At 38.3% G+C, this 21,983-nt stretch overlaps 1 protein-coding gene across 11 annotated transcripts in view; it reads left to right on the top strand.

Annotated features, from left to right (window-relative positions):
* jbug (filamin-type immunoglobulin domains fbug) overlaps nucleotides 1–21,983 on the top strand; it is a 229,773-nt gene that overhangs the window by 125,700 nt on the left and 82,090 nt on the right. For 5 of the 11 annotated variants that reach the window (XM_067774786.1, XM_067774785.1, XM_067774783.1 and 2 more), the window contains exon 2: nucleotides 12,878–13,794. The exons of the other annotated variants lie outside the window; for them this stretch is intronic. The gene's annotated coding sequence lies outside the window, so the exon portion shown is untranslated. The remainder of the gene's footprint in view (nucleotides 1–12,877; nucleotides 13,795–21,983) is intronic. 11 annotated transcript variants of the gene reach the window in all.

Genomic DNA, 21,983 nt, shown 5'->3' with positions numbered 1-21,983 from the left:
ATTAACTTTTTTCCTCATTAAATATTTGGCTTAACTGTCGCAATTTTTTTTTCCGCCTCAAGTTGCTCTCCTGGAGGGAATGCCTGGTGTGATTTCAAGTAATGAAAACGTATCTTTTTAACAGGAACTTAGTCGCCTAAATAATTATGGCTGAGTTAAACAAAGCGCCTCGTTAATTCATTTTGTTCCGGAAAACAAACAGAGCCTGTTAGAAACACCAAGTTTAAGTTCTCTTGTTATACTCCAAAGGATATGAGAGATTGAAAACTATATAACGAGCTCATCCCATATAGATGTCAATCTCTTCTTTGCATGGCAAGTTCGAAATACATATACAATTTTCGAAAGCAAGGCTCTGACGATCTCAATTTCCTGAAGATAGGTGTGCGTTGCGGGAAAGGGAAGGCTATTTATGCAGCAAATTTACTTATGCTCGAACACTAATTTTCTAATAACCATCGATTTATTGTCGAAATTGTTTGTACAGTATTCAAGGCAAGACGACCTAGAAGATTTGACGTAGTCTCAATCAAATTCTTTGCACTAAAGTAGAGTTAGTATCTAAATGTGGGTGTACCTAAAAGAATTGAATTTTTATACGTCAAAGCACTTCCGCTGTACAGGTGAAAACATTGTCTATGTCTGAGTACAGTGCGTGCAGCTCGTTAGGAAGTCTTCTTCGATATATTCGGAAAATAGGAGTTAGAACTTTTTTGGACCAGTTTGTATTCAAAACGGTTTCGATGTTGTGCCATTTTCAGTGTTCAAATTCGCTCCGTCGTGATCGTGTTAAGTCGTATGCGCTCATAGTCTTTCATTACACTGAGCTGACATGTATGTACAGCAGCGAGTCAGTTCATGGATACCCGTAATACGCGCTTTTTAAGTGAGTGTTCGGTTTATGGCGGTGTGCGTTCCAATCGCATCTGTTAACTTGTGGAGGTTGACTTCATGATTTTGTGTTCGCATCAGCTGGGCGGTATGGCCTAGAAGGTTTCATGTGGTCATACCAAATCGTTCCCGAGTTAATCGGGCTTGAACCTTTATGTTGCTTGTTACCGGAACGTACCGGATCTGAATCCGGCAAAGGACCATCAACATTGATAACACTCCCTAAGGCCTTCGGGGAGTGTACTTATCGGTACAACAACAACAACAACATGGGTTCGAATAACACATCTGACGCTGTGTTTGTATTTTCTTTTATTATGTCTGACATAGGACTCTTCTTTGATACTTAACTTAGGATAGTTGTTTTTCGATACTTAGCTTCGAGCTAGGTTAAATACACATACTTAATAAGTCAATTTTACTATCTATGAATGCAAATTAAGATGACGGGTACGATGAGAAATGAATTGATTGCTATTTTTGTCCCTCATAAGAGTTCATAGCATTTTCCGAAGATTTTGCAAGGCTTTCCATACATCGAGACTCCTTTGTTGAATATGAATCTGGTGCGCTCCGAAACCATGACTTTTTGGCCGTAACGTTTTGTTTGACCACTGGAATCTTCGTATCGATAGACCTTACTGACTGGTAAAGACCATAATATCAATACGATCAATATACGATAGACGGTGGTGCTAAAGCAATTTATTTATAACTATATTATCCAGCATTGAGTTTGCACGAGAGTGAATGACCTTTTCTGCACATATTAGCGCTCGTAAAATCAAAAAAGACACTGAAGATGGCACAACGCCCAAAACTGGTCTATCTCCAAACCAAAGCTGACAAGAAATTGACGAAAAATCATTACAAAATAATGCAAACTCTTCCTCCATCGGAAATATCAACACTAAAAAGCATCCGCTATATGGTTTGTTGCTTATGTTTTGCCCAACAATGTTTTGTGCGAATATATATATATATATATTTCTGGTGTGTAAATTTAGTTCGACCGAAAAGTTAGTACGCTGTATAAATTCCGATATCAGCGGAAGTAAATAAATGTTGGCAAATAAATCTGTGAACTCAAGTAATTGTTATTGTTGTTATTTGTTGCAATTAGCAGCATTTTTTTGTTGTGTACCTACCTTACATTACGTTATGCACCCATGCATTATACTTAAATATTTATTGTTGTTCTACTTGTTGCATGTCTTGCTATTGTCTTCATTTTTTAACTACGCAAGTCTTTTTTTTGTTTTGTTTGTTTTTATTGTAATTGCATTTAGGTATTCGCTTTATATTATGCCATTCTTCCAAATACAACTTCCTCATACTTCCTTTCATTGTTTATTGGATTTTTGTTTGCGTGGTTTTTGTTTTTGCTCACACAGCAGGTAGCGTAAGGTGCAAATTCAAAATCATTAATATGAATGCATGTGCGCAGGTGTAGAGTGAAACAATGAAATTGCAGTTAGGAAGTTGGAATTGCCCATATTTATTATGCAGCATATTTTTACATTTTTTAGCATTTTTTTATTCAATATTTATTTCTATAGTCCTCTTTTGTATATTTCGCTAAATCTTGTTGTAGCTATAAAGGCACTTTCCGAAGATTTTGGGAAGCGCTATCGACGAGATTAGTTCTGCCATAAAAACCTTTTCGACAAAAGCTTTTCACCTTCCTTGCTACTGCTTTTACTTCTCCCCGTCTGAGCTTCTCCCCGTTCACGAGCTTTAGTTAATAAACTTTTATTCTCATTTCTCAAAGTTGGATTTAATAGAAAGCTTAGACAGACAGGCGACTTTCTTTCATGAACTATTCTTAACGTTCTAGAAAATACGTAGCAAATATATTTTGGAGAGAGTATCTTTCATAAATCCCATTCAGGCCCTTTGTTGTATATCGATCTGTGAATTCAAAATTTCATTCTTCGCATACAGTTATTAAGAACCTGGACAGGTTAGGCCTAACTTTTAAAGCTATAAAATCATATTAAGGGGTTCGGTTCCCGATCCTGATCTGAACTTCGACCTTATTTGATCAGCGAAGTGGTAAAGCATATCTGTATAAAAATCCTATCAGGTAAAGGAAGTGGACACGTTTATATGCCATTTTTACCTTTGGCTTTAAATATAAGCTTACTACTTTGTAAGGGAAATATATATATGAACTTACAGTATAGCGAGAAAGAAAAGAGGCTTAAGAAGAACACTATAACTAGCAGAGACCTAAAGCTATAGAGAATCGCCAACGACAGACAGCAATAGAAATTGTCAAACTGGCGGTAGGTAATTCACCACATTACCTACTTGAAGATTAGAAAAAAGTTATTGAAAACGTTAAAAAAAATAGTTAAATTATGGTTATTTTAACGTCTCTAAATAAGCCTTGCTTGGCATTTCATTCTCTTGCACATCTGAAAATCGAGGTGAAGTTTTATGTAGCTTAAGGTCAATTGTGTTTATGGTGTATATAAAGTCCAACGTGGAAGAAAAACTGTTCTCCACAACCAAGCATGTGTACACCAAAGGCCAGGCTGTAGACACGGCACTGCAAACGGTGGATATAAACATAGAGAAAGCCCTGGAATACAAGGAGTACTCTGTAGGCGTCCCCTTAGACAATGCCGGGGCTTTCAACAATCTTTCTAAACAGGCGATCATTGAAGTGCATCTAATCCTAACGAAATGGATCGTATGCATGCTTAGTGGCAGAGGGGTTGTGTGGGGACACAAAATCGATGAACAAGGACACGCGGCTGGGCGCGCAAATGTCACCTCTGCTGTGTATACTTGTCATCAGCTAACTGCTCAGGTGGTTTGATGTTGAACCCGTTAAATTGACGGCGTACACAAGTGCCGTCACAGTGGTCATAATTGGCAAGTGCCTTCCAAAAATTAACTCATTGATGGCGCTTGCACGCCAACGTGGAAAAAAAGGATATGATCTTGTTTACGAGGAAGTATAAGGTTCCAAATAGATCTGGTCTAAGCCAGGCGAAATAGTATTATGAAACTGGATATTTTTTGGAAGCTTGTTACTTCTTCGGAATCGGTTACTTTTTCGGAACCTGTTACTTTTTCGGAATTATATGCTTGTTAGAAACCTGTTACTTGCGCAAACAACACAGAATATGCTAACTCTAACTTTAAGCTGCCAGTATAAATTAACCCTATACGAGATATTAAACTGAAGATTTGAAAAATTATGGCAGCTTCTGGCATCCATTTTCGAGCGAAAGTTTAATATCAAGCCTGTTAAAGTTTTTCTAATGAGTAACACGTCTTCTGGAATTCCTCAGAAAACCTTTCGCTGCTGCTTTCTCACCTGCTTGCAGGTAAACCGGCAATAAATTACCGGGGGTTGTCTCTCTGTATGAAACGCATCCCATTATTCACTTTAGTTCTTAGGAACATATAACTTCATTTCCTTTCTACAATTTAACGAATTTTTTAACTCCAATTTAATAATAATCCACTTTCAAAATGGGCTATAATTAAGCGTTTTTGTTCCTCCAGCAATTGACTTTGAACTTTAATCGTCTCGCCCAAATAGCCATTATTCACTTAACAGTGGCAGCTACTTAATGTTCAGAAATAGTACATTTCACTCTAAGTTGTTGTTGTTAGTGGCACTTGTTTAATGACTTAAATGGAAATCGTGCCACAAGCGAAGAAAAATGAAATGTGAAGTAAACTAATTTTCGAGCTAATGAGTTCAGTAAAGGTCAACGGTCAGTCAACGAAATGCGCTCGTAAACATTTCGGCTTTGAACTTGATTTATTGCATTTTAAACTTATTTTCGGATTAACCACATTTTCCTTACGTAATCTGTAGGGAGATACACAACTGATAAATCAGTGGTGCAGTGGAGAGTTTTGAAGAGCTTCAGTAAAGTAGGCAGTCAATCAGTATAGGCTTGTACTTTAAGCAGTAAACAAATCATGCGTGAGTTCTATGCTCAAACATTCTTCATTTTAACACATACTCCTACAAAATAAGTTGCGTTTGTATTCCAAGCTCTGCAGGCGTTGTGCACCACTGATCTAAGTGAAAGAATGATTGATTTGTAATTGAATTCTGACTGCCGATTAGGGCGGCTTTATGCTTTGATCGGGATTTTCAAAGCCTCACTGTGAGACTTTCCGAGTATAGAACTCCCACTTGCATCTAACCTACCACGGCCTACGAAGTTCCCCGTATCTTGAACCCCATTTACTATTACTGCGGATACGGTTGCGCGCTACGTAAGGTCTATGGCTATTCTAATACCAATAGGCTAGGCAACCATATTCTCGGGAAATATATGTCTCACATACATGTGTGTTGACCATATCTCATGTTGTTGTTGTTGTTGTAGCGATAAGGACACTCCCCGAAAACGCTGATGATAATTTGTCGGTACGTTCCGGTAACAAGCACCATTGAAGTACTAGCCCGACCATCTCGGGAACGATTTGGTATGACCACATGAAACCTTCTAGTCCATACCCACCGACTCGTCATTTCCGCTATGGGTTCACTGCAGAGTTTAGTTCTCAACCCACTTTATTGCGGTGCTGCTGCTCTACTGTTATTGTCAGCGTCGGATCGATTATTTTAGCGCCTGTATGGCAAAAGCGGATCTATTGAACTCTGATAAGCTGTCGGAGATTTCTTTTCTCTCCTCAGCGAGACGATATATTGGTATGGTCACCGCAATGACCAGAGCATACCAATACCCTGCATTAAGCCGAAGCTATGCGCAGCCCTCCCCAGTGTTGGACAGAGTAAAGGGTGGTCCGGTGCTTCCGGCATTTCATTGCGTCCCCCCAGATGTTTACATTGTATAAAATGTGGAGCTGATACAAGCAGCTTCCTTGTACATGGCTTTGGACCATCTGTGGTTGCCATTAATCAACTTAGATTCCCTTTTGTGTGCGTAGCCCCTTTTCAGACTTCTCGTGTGTGCTCCGAGAAGGTCAGCTACTATCTAGCCTCACCCCCAGTTATTTCTTTGAACTGTGTGTTTTTGTTTGCAGATCCCCACCGTCATGTTAATGATAATGAGCATCCGGCTCTTCGTAAGAATTACTACCTACGATTTTTCTGTTGCCAGGTGAAGACCGTGATTAGTGCAGGACCTAGTTTAGTTCAAAACCGTTCCAGCTCGCATCTTCGGGCAATTATGAGAGCTGTCACGACTTCTACGAAGGAAGCACGACAATTCGAAGAAGACTATCATAAGTAATGTTTCTGAGATCCAAGATACCGGTCTCGCAGGTAGTCCCACAGTATTTCTTTCAGGTATTTAGGTACCCTAAATCAGAGTTCTCTCAAGCAATTCCATGCCCCACCTGGCTGAGTTATAAGCGTTCTCGACGTCGGTGGGATTTTGTGCCAGCTTTCTTGACTGCGTTTATTAAGTATGTAATGGCGTATATTATAGAGTGGCCTCTCCGGAAGTAATGTTGTCGATGAGACAGTCCTTCCCGTCCTCAATTGTTCTCGTAAGGTGCTGCTTCAGGAGGCTCTCTATCAGTTTTCTGCGGTCGTGCTGTTTCCTATCTGGTGGGGAAAATTCTTGCTTCGAGACATGGACATGAGCAACACAAGTTTAAGGTAGATATTTTCCGCTAACCGAACTGGTCCTGAAGGTATTTCGTTAGGTCCTGGAGATTTTCTAGGTTTCATGTTGCGCAGGGCCGTTTTGCGTGAAATATTTCCATGTTGCGTTTTTAGTGACGGGCCCATTCTCTCTAATAGGTTAGATGGAAGAGAGAACGTTCACAATGTATCCCACGTTGTCCTCGTCCATCATGATCATATTCGGTGGGCTTCATGTTTTCGTTACTATTATATTAATATTCCCCAGGGTCTCGGTCCACTTCCTCGGAAAGTGCTTTACGGCATATAAGTTTGCTTTGCTTGATGGCAGCTCCGACACTTTCTTCGCTATTTTCTACTTACTTACTTAATTGGCACTTAACCGTTTAAACGGTTATGGCCGTCCAACAAGGCGCGCCAGTAATTTCTTCTCTCTGCCAACCGGCCCCAATTGGTCACACCAAGGGGTTTATATCGTTTTCCACCTGGTCCTTCCAGCGGAGTGGGGGCCGCCCTCTACCCTTGCTTCCATAGGCGGCCTCCGTTAGAAACATTTTCTTGGCCGGAGCGTCATCTTTCATTCGCATAACATGGCCGCCTAGCCAGCGCAGCCGCTGCGTTTTAATTCGCTGGACTATGTTGATGTCTGCATAGAACTCGTACAGCTCATCGTTTAATCTTCTTCGGTACTCGCCATCGTTCTTTTCTACGCTTACGACTTTTCAGAGCCTCGGCCTGCCACTCACGCAAGTTGCTGTGTCCTGTGTTATGTATAATTGCTTCTTTCTCCTCCACGTTCCTCCCTGTAGCATAGAGATATTGCAAGCCCGACGCAGACATCCCATTATTTGTTCAACCGTCTTTTCCGGCACTTTTGTACTGTTGGTTATCTGTCGGTCATCCTCCATTACAGTTGTGTATGTGATTCGTTCGGTATCTGACTCAAATTGGTGAATGTTCAAAGTGGCTAATTAAAATCGTATCCGAACGTACCGAAGTCTTATCTTACAAAGCTCTGTCACATAGTTGAGTTAAACTCACCAGTCTATAGTGTGGGTACCACCCAAAATCTTCAGCATGTGTTAAAGCAGCTAATCCAACTAAAACAAACGCATGATGACCGGTTTTCTTTACTTCGATTCACAAACGTATATGGGAACTAGCTTTTTTGTTTCAGTTTTTATCAATTTTTTCAAAAGATTTCTTAATTTAGTTCGAAATATTTGTACGTGTCTAGCACATGCTAATAAATTTCTTATCAATTGGGTCCATTCACACTCGCGGGCAGCCCTGTCAAAAGCAGCTGAGTTGATCGTCTGGGAATGAATAATGAACTGCACAAACTTTACGCAGCTATGAAGCAAATAAAAGCCCGAAAGGTTACGATTTTCAGGACTTGTTTTGCGAACGGACGTTTCGGTCAAGGTGGGATTTCTATAGCACCAACCAATGCGTTTGGCTGACTTTCGTGCTGTACTTTCTCCGCGAAACCTTCACCGCTGCCAATCGTTCCTTGTTAATAGTTTCATATTTTTCACCCGGCCCAGCTTTGTCACAGCTTTAATTTACTGTACAAATATCGCATTTCACTTCAATTAACTTATTTGAACGTTGTGCTTCTCATACCGCTGACGTTTAATTAGCCGCCTCATCACGCAAACCCCAAGCTGCGGCTACACGTCTAATAACGCTAAAGTCAATATAAATAAGTTTCACAAGTGCGATATGTTTAAACTACAACAATAACAGCAAACATACGACTTGTAAATACTGGCACACATTTTCACATTCCAGGCATGATTTTTTTTTTTTTTTTTTTAATAAATAATATGCAAATAGTTGACATTCCCTACGCAGACTCTTGATTGGTGCAACATGACAGCAAATTGTGACTGCATACGAATTAGTATATGTCTGCGGCTGTAGACTGTAAACAAATAAAATACATTTTTATAAAAAAATATGGTGAAACTGTATTTTTATGGGGAGTTGGAGTTGAGGAGTAGAGAAATTCGAAACACATAGCTTTAAGGTCTTCTTCAAGATGTTTTTTTTTTGTATTCATATGGTACCTGTTGTTGTTAAATGTTTGGTATTTTTATCATGCCCAAGCCGGTTTTCAATGAAACTTTACGCACTTTGCGAAAAAAATGAAAATATTTGAGATCACATTTATACGGAGGATGCGCATGCGCAGCGCGTTCACTTGAAAGGGCAAGGCAGACAGCACGTTTAAGCAGCCGAAGAAAACAAGCTTATCTACGAAAAATAAACAAACAAAACTAAAATTTAATTGTTGAAAAAAGAAGTGCGAGAATGAAACGTAGTTATGGAATAAAGTCAACTTTTGACCTATAAAAAAAGCTAAATGTGAAGACGAGCGCTAAGTAATGCAAACTTTTGAATATTGTGTGCGAAATTTAAAAAAGAGTAATCTGGCTTGAGTCAAAAGAATGAGATTCTCTAAATGTGAATAAGGAAGTAGAGCTTACGATTTCTTCTCGAACAGAAGCGAGATTTTCGAGACCCGAGAAATCGAGAACTCGACTTCTCGCGAGATTCTCGTGTCTCCAAGTACTCGTAAATCTCGCGAGCTTCTCGACATAAACTTAATTGCTGTATGGACAATATTTATACACTTGGTTTTTTTACTTGTGATTTTTTTTTATTATATTGCTTTCCAATGACATTTAACTCAAAACATATTTATTATACATATAATACATGAAGGTCATGAACTCTTACGAACGCTCAATGCGGGACACAATATTTTATTATTTTAACGCGACATCGAGAATACGGCTTCTTGCGAGATTCTCGAATCTCGAAATACTCGTAATACTCCCGAGCTTCTCCACTTTCAATTCACTCCCTGCATCGGAGTTTTCTATACATTCCTCTGTTTTTAGTTGTGGTTTTGTGGAAAGTTTCGCTTGTGCTCCAAAAGAAATCGCAAGCCCTACATATATAAAAAAGCCAATGAATCGAACAAATTGAATGTCGAGAAGCTCGCGAGCCTTACGAGTAATCCGAGATGCGAGAATCTCGCGAAAAGGCGAGACTCGCGAGAAATCTCTTCTCGAACAAGTTCGAGAAATCGTAAGCTCTAGAAGGAAGTGGGATAAAGAATTGCTAGTAATAGGGACAGGAATAGGGAGCGGCAGAGGTAGAAGGGCAAGGGGATGGAGCGGGAAGAGGGAGAAGAGTAGGAATGAGAGAAAGAATGCAAATGAAGAGATCGGGAGAGGAAGATAAATTGGAATGTTATCAAATGAGTAAGAAGAAAGCTATCACACGAGGATATAGAGAAATAAGAATAAGAAAAGGTACAGAAAGATGTGAGGACAACAGATGGGAGGGCAGATGAAAAGGAAGAATAAGAGGTAGATTACCAACCCTCACTAGGTGTGACCAAAATCTAATTTTCAATGGAAGCAAAATACCTAAGGGTTACACTGAAGTAACGTGCTCCGCCCACCACACCGAAGACCCGGGTTGAAGCCACGGGCAGAGCAACATCAAACCACGGGCAAAGAAACATCAAGTTTTTCAATTAGAACGAAGTTTTTCCAAGCAAGGTCGCCTCGGTAGTGATTTGGCAAACAATCCACGTATACTACTGCCATGAAAAGCTTTTCAGTGAAAGCTCATTTGTCTTGCAAATGCGCAGTTCGGCGTCGGCGTGCGAAATGTAGGTCTCACACCGCCAATTTTTGAGAGAAGCTCGGCCTAAAATCTCTTCAGAGGCTATATCGCCTTGCATTTATTTATTTGCACTAGACAGTTCCCTTAAGTGGAATATTCATCTAGATACTACCTTCAACAAAGCAACCTGTCATCGACTCTATGGCAAACAGCCCCTAAAAAGGTATAGTGGATACTTAATACTGTTATGAAGCCAAGATGAAGCTTCCTTAATTTGGTAGCCGAAGACAGCTGATAGAAAAATAATAAAAATTAAGCAATTTGCAACGACTTGGTTGTTTTGGCATAATGAGTGCGATGAAAGCGTCCACTGCTGATGCACTTAATGCCTTACTTAGTGGGATTACCTCCCTTCCCTATACTAATCGAAAATGAGGAAATACTTGCTGCACTTAGACTTCAAAATATCCCTGAGCTAAAGAGCGTAAATATGACAGGGCGAGTAATACGAAAATGCAAGGGAAATTGTGTATTGCATCTATATAGGTGACGCGCTGAACTCTACGCTCAAAATCTCACACAATTTTTCGGTGTCCATTGTGGGCAGAACTCTTCGGGAAACAGGAATTCCATATACTGACCTTAACTCAGAGATCTGGTTCACGAATGGATCAAAATTTTGTGCGGGTAAAACGGGAGCTGGCATCAATGGGCTAAACATCAAGAAATCGATATCATTGGGATCCTACTCTACTATTTTTCAAGCAGAAATCTATGCAATTGAAGTTTGCAAATCACGAATGTCTACGAAGAAGCTTTCTCTCGAGGAGTATTCTCGTTATATCATAGAGCCAGGTAGCCTGACGTGCCTTGCAGCCTAACACAATTACTTCTATGCAAGTGAATGAATGCACCTAATGATTTGAAAGCCAAAAACAAGATTTTGTTGAGATGTTTTCCCGGTGATAAGATACATGAAGGTCATGAACTCTTACGAACGCTCAATGCGGGACACTGTATAGTCTACGATATTACCAAGTAAGTTTAATCTATCTGATACGCAAATATGTCGCTTTTGTGGGCTTGGAGAACAGTCGTTTCACATTATCTGAGAATGCATTGCTCTGGTCAATCCAGATAGTCTCCCATCTAAGTGGCGTGACTCCTAATTCCTTCGTGATATGGAGTTACAAGCATGAGGATGTTCTTAAATACATTAAAAGCCTCCACATACAAGTAATGGCCTGAAAAGTCAAGCTTAAAAGATCTAAACAAAGGAGGCAGTGAATTGAGATCTTACAATAAAAATAACGATTATAATAATTTTTTCAAATTCCACTTCCCCGGAATTATTTGTCAAGAGACGGGCCTTCCCGCTAGCTTTGGTTGCTTAAACATTCTCAAATAAATAAATAAAAATAAATGTAAGGCGCGATAACCTCCGAAGAGATCTAAGGCCGAGCTTCTCTTCCAATTTGCGTCGTGCTCCTCCTGATTTTACCTACAAATTGGCCGGACGGGACCTACATGTTTTATGCCGACTCCGAACGGCATCTGCAAGGCAGATGAGTTTTCACTGAGAGCTTTTCATGGCAGAAATACACCCGGAGCGCTTGCCAATCACTGCCGAGGGGCGACCCCGCTTAGAAAAATTTTCTTCTAATTGAAAAACCTTATTTATAAAATTTTGATGTTGCTTTGCCCGGGAGTTGAACCCAGGGCATACGGTGTGATAGGCGGAGCACGCTACCATCACACCACGGTGGCCGCCGTCAAATATTAATAAGAATAAAAACATATACAAAAATGCAAAAATTTTAAAAATAATAGTACCAAATTATAGTCAAAACAAGTTGTTACTAATAAATAAAGGGTGTATAAAATTGAAATCAAATGCGGAAATTGAATTATGGAAAGGCGTAAAAATTTTATTTTTAATTTAATATATAAAATTAGTTTACATAAGTTATATAAAACAACTGTCGCAATCGGCGAAACTAAAAAAATTTTAAATTTGAAAAGACAAAAAAATTTATATGTAACCAAATAAACGCGCAATTGTATATTTAACAATGGAAGAATGAACAAAGTTATAAATTTAAGTTTTAAAGTACGTTTAAAAAAAAACCGATAATTGAGTTTAAAAGAACGGAGAAAAGTGTTCAAACTAAAAGTTTTTAAAGTAAAAGTATAACCTCACACGACAACTGTTTGACAACAGAGTGAAAAAAAAAAATAAAATTTTAAATTTAATATACAAAAATGTTCAATAAAACTAATAAATAACGGGTGTCTCAATTGGCGAAACTTAAAAATTTTTTTTTTTTGTTAAAATATAAAAATTTAAATGTAGCCAAATAAACGCGACAATCGAATATAAAATTGTGAAAGAATAAAGAAAGTTATAAAATCTAGCTATAAAAATATTAAAAAAAAATCGGATAATCTGAGTTTAAGGTATACGTGTAAAAAAGGCGACAGTTAAACGGTGACAGAGTAAAAAATAAAATAAAATTGTAAATATAGTATATAAAAATGTTCAATTAAACTAATAAATAACGGGTTTCTCAAACGGGAAAATAAAAAAAATTGTTTGTGAAAATAATAAAAATATATAAGTGTTACTTAATACGGGAGTTTAATCATGTCAGCGTGAAAAATAAATTAAATTTCAAATTCCGTGTATAAAAAATATTTAAAAAATCCCATAATCTCAGCTTAGTAAAAATTTGGTTTTGTTGTAATTTCCAGTCGCGTATCGAGTTAATGTCAATATATTTTATCCAAAGTAGTGGCAATAAATATAAAAATATATTATTAAGAATATAAATCTTAATTTTTTTTTTAAATAAATCGCGCCAAACAATACCGCCAGCGTCATCGTGATTTGATACAAAAGAAAACCACGCATTGGCACTGAAACAGACGCACAGGTGCACGCGAGCTCAGTAAACTACGTGGCACACACGAAAAACAACATCGAAAACAAACTAGCTGGTGTGGAGAAGGAACGAACGCAAGCGTATACGCCCAGCCACATTCTTGCGGTGCTGTAATTGTCAACCAAGACCCAAAAGACACAACTCACAACGTCAACTACAACTACCACCGCCACCACCACTACCCGTCTACTTCGTCTACGTTAATTGCTGTGAGTAATCGCAACGATATTACCAACAACAGCAACAGCAACCAGATTTTCCTTATCGTCATTGTTGCCAATAAATTCCATCTGCTTGATTGTTGTTGTACATTGTTGCTGTTCCTGCGGATGCTACAAGTGGCAGTAAAAGCAACAAAAAATAAAACACAATATAAATAAAAAAGTAGAAAAAATAATAAATAATTGCATAAAATAAAATACTAAGATCAACGCACAACGTACACACATCAATTACTTCAACAACAACAAATGCAACAAAGTTGACGTTCTTCGAAGTAAAAATAAAAATAAATAGATCAAAAAAGTAAGAATTTACTGCAACAAAACATAATCACTGCTTATTACATAGCAGCCATTCTTGTTCGCACTGTTGTTGTTGTTGCAAAAAAGATCCGGAAATTCTGGTCGTCGAAACGTCATTATAATTCACGGACATAAGCTCGTTTAACTCTTACAAATAGCCAATTTCTCGTCGATACAATTTTAGCTACGTCAGAGGAAAGAGGTGAGCATGACGTATAATTAATATACTTAAAGGGTGTCTCGTTAAGATGTATAGAATTTGTAATGTATAAACATTTTTTCTTGTAATAATACAATCATAAAAAAAACTTGAAGCTTATTTTCGTGACTATTTATAAAATATTTCTTCACGATTTTGAAAGTATTTCAAGACTATTTTATAAAAATGAGCTCGGCATTTTTATGTGCATTATTTGGAATTCGTTGGGGGTCTTTTTATAATACTTTCTTGGCTGTTAAGGGTTAAGCATTGATGTCCATGGAAAGGTTAAATATGCCTGTACATACGTTAGATTTCTATTGTTTCATTATATGTATTGCTGTATGCACATATAAACATATGTATGTATTATACAATTTGTTGGGCATACTTATAGCAGCTGAAGGTATTAATAAATAAATTTAGTTTGTCGCATTAGGCCAACCGATAACGGTAGCGGTCATTAGTTTGTAAAGCAATAAATTTACCAATTATGTACTAAGCATACATATATATTCTCATATGCGAAAGGTATGAACTTGAACATGAATTCTGAAAGTCAAAAATAAAGTTATCGGTCTACTTTGGCACATCATAATTGTCGCATCGGTTTTATTTCGCATCAGCTGACAAAAAATCTTGTCAGCTCGTTTCACCTGACTTTTATCGGAAAAATTTGGTAATGTTTGAAATTAGTTTTGGTTCTTTTTTAAATGACTTTCAAACAATTCTGTAAAAATTTTGGACCTTTTCGAGGTCAGTTTGGATATCAGCGGAATTGTGAGTGCTCACAGCGAGCGCCTTCTAGTGGTCCTCAACAAACCCTTTGCTTTCCCGATTAACCAAATTAGGAGTGAAAGACCGACTTTCCCAACCTCTGCCAGACTGTCGAAAAACCATGCGCCTAGAAATCTAAGTCGCCTTGTTTGCAGTACACGACATCGACAGAGAAATTGATGAATTGACTTCTCTTCCTCCTCATCCTGACAGCTTCTCTAGAGGAATCTTGTTGGAATTCACCACCGTTGGAGCATTGACGCAATACCGCAAATAATCTCAATTGATTTCCTAATATAACGACCTTGACACCTAGCAATCATCCCGGTTGGTCCACAGCAAGCTCTTTGCCTTTATATAGTATTCGTTCGGAGCTGTCTGCCTTACTCATTAAGCTTTCTCGACCATCTCGTCTGAAAGTGAATTCCCTTCAATATCGCTGTGCCCTGACACCCAGCGAAGGGCGCATTTAGTTGCCTTATGGATGCCGCTCTATCACGTTGAAATCTCCTGCCTTTAAGGTGGCTTGGCTGTCGACAAAGATCGTTACATTGACGTCTGGGACCGTACTATTCTAGAGCAGTCTGACTGCTCTCTCTATGGCATAGTTCTCTGCCTGGAAGACACTGCATGAGTCAGGGAGTCTGTACGATTGATTTATATGCAAATGCTTCGGGTACATTCAAGTTCAAGTTCCCTTTTCCATTTTTGAGCCGTATGTGTAGCTTGTAAAGCGCGTACCACTATCTAGGCCTTCTCCCCATTCCTCTTTTGAAGGATATCTTAGGTTCCACACTTGGAAGTCAGCAGGCGCCGTGATGTGGTCGATGTCGGACGTTGAGTCAGTTTTGACTCCGTTTACTCGTTCCTTTGCAATGACACCTAATAATATCGCAGGCTCGTATCTAGTAGACTTCCACATATTGGGTTCCCTTAGTCGTTTCGCGACCAATCTCTGCAGGAGCACTTGTAGAGGCACCAACTTAAAATTAAGTTTAACCCTTCCTGAGGTACGCTGCTCACTGCGCCTGACATACCCAGGCATGCTATCATTTGCATTTTCCCAACCCTGTATTCATTGGTCTTCTTGCCTAATGCTCTCGGATTGTTTTGGGACTATTGAGTAATTATATATGGAGCCATACCTAGAAATGCTCTGGTAATTTTAATATAGACGAGTTGTTGGTATGTTATCGATGTGGTATCGAAAAGTGATATTGTTCTATCGAAAGCTTATCGATTTATTTTTGGCATGTCCATCTAGTTTCTTTGGTTTGTTATCGATAACAACTGTTATCGACATGTGATCGGTAAATTATCGTAATCGATAAAAAGCATATATCAATTGTTGTCAATAAAAATCCGTTAACACGGCGATTACAAGTCAACAAGGAATTAATAAGCCGTCGGCCACTTTTACTATCAATAGCATGCGATAAAAAAATTATAACACGTCGATCACTATACGACTGGTTCTAGAAAATCGTTTAAAATCAATCATCTTTTAGTAATATGTAGGCACATTTTGCCATTGTATACCTCGGAGCTGACTAAGCCCCAGCTTCTATCTTAATTTGCGGTATGCTACTTTTTTTGTTTCGTACAAATTATAAGACCTTTATATTTTATGCCAACTATGACCGGTATCAGATATAGTATTCTTGGCAGAAATGCACCCTAAGGGCTTGCCAAACCAATGCCGGGGTGACCCTATTTAAAAAAAGTATCAAAAGTATTTCGATGTCAGTTGATCCGACTCTCGATTCGTTGACCATGCATTAGTTAGGCCCTCGCACTACTACCACATTCCGTTTCAAAAAGAGAGGGACCTCAGAGGGTCATTGCGGACTACTCTGCTTTAGGGGTGGGACCCTTTCCATTCGACTTCTCCTTTTCTTCTAATTTTTCGAAGCGGGTCACTATTTCAGGAGCAGTTTCGTTTTCAGATTCCAGATCTTTTTTACAGAACCTGGTACTTTTTTAGAACTCGTCATTATTCTAGATGATTTTTTAGAATTGGCTACTTTTTTACACCGAAATTCAACGGAACCGAGTAATTTTTGGGAACCAAACTGTTTTTTTTTTCATGGCCGGGATTTTAGTACCGCCTTTTTCGAACCGTGTACCTTTTTGAAACCGGGTACTGTTTTAAAACTGATAAGTATTTCAGGACATGTTTCCTTTTCACTCTCCGATAGATTGTGGCGTCTGGCCAGAAGGCTTTATTTTCGTGAATAACTTTACTGATACCCACCCGATCATGAAAAGCTTTAGTGACTTTTTAAGTTTAGAGGCGGTCTTTATGATAATTCGGAAATCGATATTTTTTCTCTTTTTTGTACCAAAGTTCATTATGTCACATTTTAGCGTTGTCGTCTGGCTAGACGAACATATATTTAAGCCTATAAGACCTTATAGTTCACATTCTTTTCAAAATTTATCAATAATAGTTCAAACTTATTTCTGGCTTATCACAGTATGCGACGAGTTTTCTTCAAAATTTAAATATTTGTGGATAAAGTTCAAAGTGTCAAATTTCGTCTGGCCAGACGAAAACACTAAGATATGTTGAATTTATTCACCGCTAATCGGAGGGTTAAGATCAGGCGAATTTCCTTTAGAAAGCGGGTACTTTTCTAAATTAATATTCCTTTACCAAAGGGTATAGTTTCAAAACTTGTAATATTTTCTCAAGAGCAGTTTCGTTTTTATATCCGTTACTTTTTTGGAACAAAAAACGTTTTCAGAACCATTTGTGGTCTAAACCCCGGTTCTTTTTTAGAATCTGGCACATCTATTTTTACGTGTTATCTCTTTACCAATAAGTATCTCTTTGGCCAATAGAATCCCCGAAGCACCTTTTACATACTAGATAGTAGCTCTTCAAGTTTCATTGCTACCACTGCATATTTTTCCGGTTAAAGACAAGAGATACTGATCTCTATATGGCACATGCAACATTGCTGAAGAAATTGTATGGCCATCAATAAATTGTGTTGTAAGCTGATTACGGTATGTTGCATAAATTGTTGTTAGTTAATGCAGTCCAATATCATCTATCGAGTGCTTTTGTGTGAGACAGTCGTAACCGCATGTTTTATTTTTTACTATTTTTTTTTTATAGAAATTGATGTTCTTTTCTTCTCTCAATGTTTACAAAGAATATGGAAAACGTTTGATTATATACAAAACCCATTGCTTTCTTTAATGGTAACCCAAGAACAATGTTTTGTAGTCACCTTTTTTACCTGCACTGCAGCAGGTGCGTCTCATTCTACACAGAATCTCATTCTTATATAAGAAACAATCTCCATTTTATACATTTACCCCACTTACATATCGCAAACGCATCTTTGTATGTAAATAAGTTTTTTTTTTTCTTTTTACAACAAAGACGTCGTTGTCTTTTTATGGCACCAAGTCAGTAAGACAGTCAGTTGAGACGTATGCAATAGCAACGTTATCATGACATTCGCTTCAGCTTGTTTGAATTTTATTGTATCGCTTTCCTTTCTATCTTTCTATTGTCTCTGGTTAAATTAAGTAACTGTGTTTGCATTTTATTCAAACATTAAATGCCGTTTGAAATCAAATATTTTCCATTTTCATTTTATTTGTGTTTATGATCGACCCCATTTTTCACTTTGTTGTTTGCCGTTAGTTGGGCATATTTACTTGCTTTAAAGGTGGCCGAATGGTGTTGAGCGAGTCACCATATTTGGTTGGTATATTGAATGTGACGGGACGTCATGCTCACATGCTCTAAGATGTGTAGATACGATATCATATGTTTGTTATCTAGTTTTTGGTAAAGCCTTTATTGGAAAACCTATACAAATTTATATAAGGGATCGTGAGTTAACTCACGACAAGAAACGTAAATGTAGATATTTCTTGACAGCTTATTGGTTACATCGTGGAATCAGCCTTCTTAATATCGCATATAAGGTCCTTTCAAGTGTATTGTGCGAAAGATTGAAGCCCACCGTGAACCGTCTGATTGGACCTTATCAGTGCGGCTTCAGACCTGGTAAATCTACCATCGACCAGATTTTCACAATGCGCCAAATCTTGGAAAAAACCCGTGAAAAGAGAATCGACACACATCACCTCTTCGTCGACTTTAAAGCCGCCTTCGACAGCACGAAAAGGAGCTGCCTATATGCCGCTATGTCTGAATTTGGTTTCCCCGCAAAACTTATACGGCTGTGCAAAATGACGTTGAGCAACACCATCAGCTCAGTCAGAATTGGGAAGGACCTCTCCGAGCCGTTCGAAACTAAACGAGGTTTCAGACAGGGTGACCCCCTATCGTGCGATTTCTTTAATTTGATGCTGGAGAAAATTATACTAGCTGCAGAACTTAACCGCACTGGAACAATATACTATAAAAGCGTGCAATTACTGGCATATGCTGATGACATTGATATCATCGGCCTAAACACCCGCGCTGTTAGTTCTGCTTACTCCAAGCTGGAAAAAGAAGCGGTAAAGATGGGTTTGATGGTGAATGAGGACAAAACGAAGTACCTGCTGTCATCGAGCAAAGAGTCAGCGCATATGCGCCTTGGCAACCACGCTACTGTTGGCAGCCATAATTTCGAAATAGTAAAAGACTTCGTTTATTTGGGAACCAGCATCAACACTAGCAAGAACATCTGCATTGAAATCCAGCGAAGAATCAATCTTGCCAATAAATGCTACTTTGGACTAGGTAGGCAATTGAAAAGTAAAGTCCTCTCTCGGCGAACGAAAATCATACTCTACAAGTCACTTATCGTACCCGTCCTGTTATATGGGGCAGAAGCATGGACCATGACAACAGCAGATGAAGCGGCTTTGGGAGTGTTCGAGAGAAAAGTTCTTCGAAAGATTTATGGACCTATACGCTTTGGCGATGGCGAGTACCGAAGAAGATTTAATGATGAGCTGTACGAGCTATACGCAGACATCAACATAGTCCAGCGAATTAAAACGCAGCGGCTGCGCTGGCTAGGCCATGTTATGCGAATGAAAGATGATGCTCCGGCCAAGAAAGTGTTTCTATCGGAACCCGCCTATGGAAGCAGAGGTAGAGGGCGGCCCCCACTTCGTTGGAAGGACCAGGTGGAAAACGATTTAAACTCCCTTGGTGTGACCAATTGGCGCCGGTTGGCGGAGCGAAGGAGCGACTGGCGCGCCTTGTTGGACGGCCATAACCGTTTAGACGGTTAAGCGCCAATTAAGTAAGTAAGTAAGTAAGTTATTGGTTACATAAATTTGCGGCATATGTTCATAATAAGTTCGCGAAACTGATCAAATCCTGGCCAGCTTTTGACAGCGCGTCTTTAAGGTTTCTTATGCGACATCCCATAGTCCAAGGAGCTTTTCACATTTTTCTCAAACAGGGGATGGGAAGACTTTCATACTTTTCCATATTATAATATGAACTTGTTTTTTTCTTTCCTTTAACAGCTGGAAGAAAGATAGTTTATCACCGCAATATTTTAGCTACAGCTGACGCCAGTTGGCATTGCTGTGTAATATCAGGTCTTCCTCCACCTGTTTTCTCCAACATATTTTATCGGAATATATTGAGATATAGGGTCCATCGTCTTCCTCGCTTTATATAAATAAGTTAATCGACACTGGTGGGGTTTTCATTGCTTTGCATGATACGAATAAAAGAATACATCAGAGATGATGTGACATGCAGTGATGAGGTGAATGGTGGTATATAATATGACTGGACTTAAGCTGATATAATTACTTCCCTTGATTTAATATTATTTGTAGGGAAGAACATGCGAGGTGGTAACACGTGATTGTTAGGTTGATATAATTACGCGATGCAATTCCATATCATGTGATATATGTGCTATGACTGCTGCTCGTGTGATTTTCGGGAAGGTCATGTCGTATGATACTGTGTGCTTTGAGTGATGTGATCGCATGAATTAGTTTTATATGATTCAAAGGCGATGATGTAGTGAGATGTGATGTTCCCTGATTTGTAGAAGTAAGGTATATCAGGCTTCAATACAATTTGAGGTGATATGATGACTAGATCATTACTGATGTTATTAAAGGATTTGATTTCATGTGAATTCAGGAAGGTAGTGTCGTATTGACGTGAACACATGATTTAATTTCATATAATATGAAGGTGATGATATAGTTTGATGCATTGCTGTGTGAATAGGAGGAATAATGCGTAACACACAATGCAACTGAGAAAAAACAAATCGATGTGACCTTATGTTATTTTTTGTTATCTAAGAGAAAATATAATGGGAAGATGATGTGAATAGTGACTTGTAATAGTCCGGAGATAGGACGATGTGATTGCGTAATTTCGAGTGATGTTATCACATAATTCAATTTCATAGGATTCGAAGGCATGAGATAGTGTGATGCGATTTTTGATAACTTAATTTGTAGGAATTATACATATCTTTTATTATCATCTTTTAGAAGGGAATGATCAATAGAGCTGCAGGACAATGTAGACAGTTTTCTCAACTTAAAAGCACACGAGTTGAAAGTTAATATATGATACACTCAATGAATTGACCACAAATCGTTTTGCAGATCTTCTGCTCATTCCCTTCTATATTTCTCACCTTAAATAACAACAACTCAATTCGTATTGCATTTTCTATAATTGTATTTAAACGTAATAAGTATAGTTCATACAAATCAAATACCGAAACCACCTCACATGATATCATTTCCTTCATATCATATGAAATTAAATCATATGATCACATCACTCCAGGCACATAATATCACACGACATCACCCTACAGAAAATCACATGAAATCAAGTCTGGTAATCACATGGTTATCGACAAGCTCTATCGCTTGATATAAAATCAAATTGCTTGGCCACATCATTCTGTCTCGGCTAATCACGTTACACCACATCATCTTCCCATAAATTATATAAAATCAAAGCGAGTATCAGTCTAGGGCTACATCATAAATAGGACATACATACCGAGCTCTATTAAGAATATAATTTATCGCTTACCTTAATATGAAGTTTATTTAAAAAAAATGCTAGCGTTTTTACAAAGAGCAGTAGCGTATGTTGGCTTTAACCTTTAAATAGCTGTCGCAATACTCGTGTCTCTGTAGCAAGAAAATATTCATAGAAAATGCCAATGGTCATACATACTTACACGCGCTCCAAGAAACACTGAATATATGTATATGTTTGTCTGTAGCAGCAACGATTTATGAGCCAAATACTTGTTAATATCGAAGTAAAATGCAAAATCAAGGAAAATACGAAAGAGCCAAAAAAGACCGCAATGGCAATGCAGATGTTTGGGTATATTTAAAAAGCATATATGGGCATGCTGGCAGAAGCAATGGTTGTGCTTTATACATAACAGTTAACACTTAATTTATGCTTATGCTGAAGCTTTGTT

The sequence above is a fragment of the Eurosta solidaginis genome, chromosome 3, assembly GCF_040869045.1.
Source record: "Eurosta solidaginis isolate ZX-2024a chromosome 3, ASM4086904v1, whole genome shotgun sequence".
Taxonomy (NCBI): Eukaryota; Metazoa; Arthropoda; class Insecta; order Diptera; family Tephritidae; genus Eurosta; species Eurosta solidaginis.
This window is presented reverse-complemented; position numbering and strand designations above follow the sequence as displayed.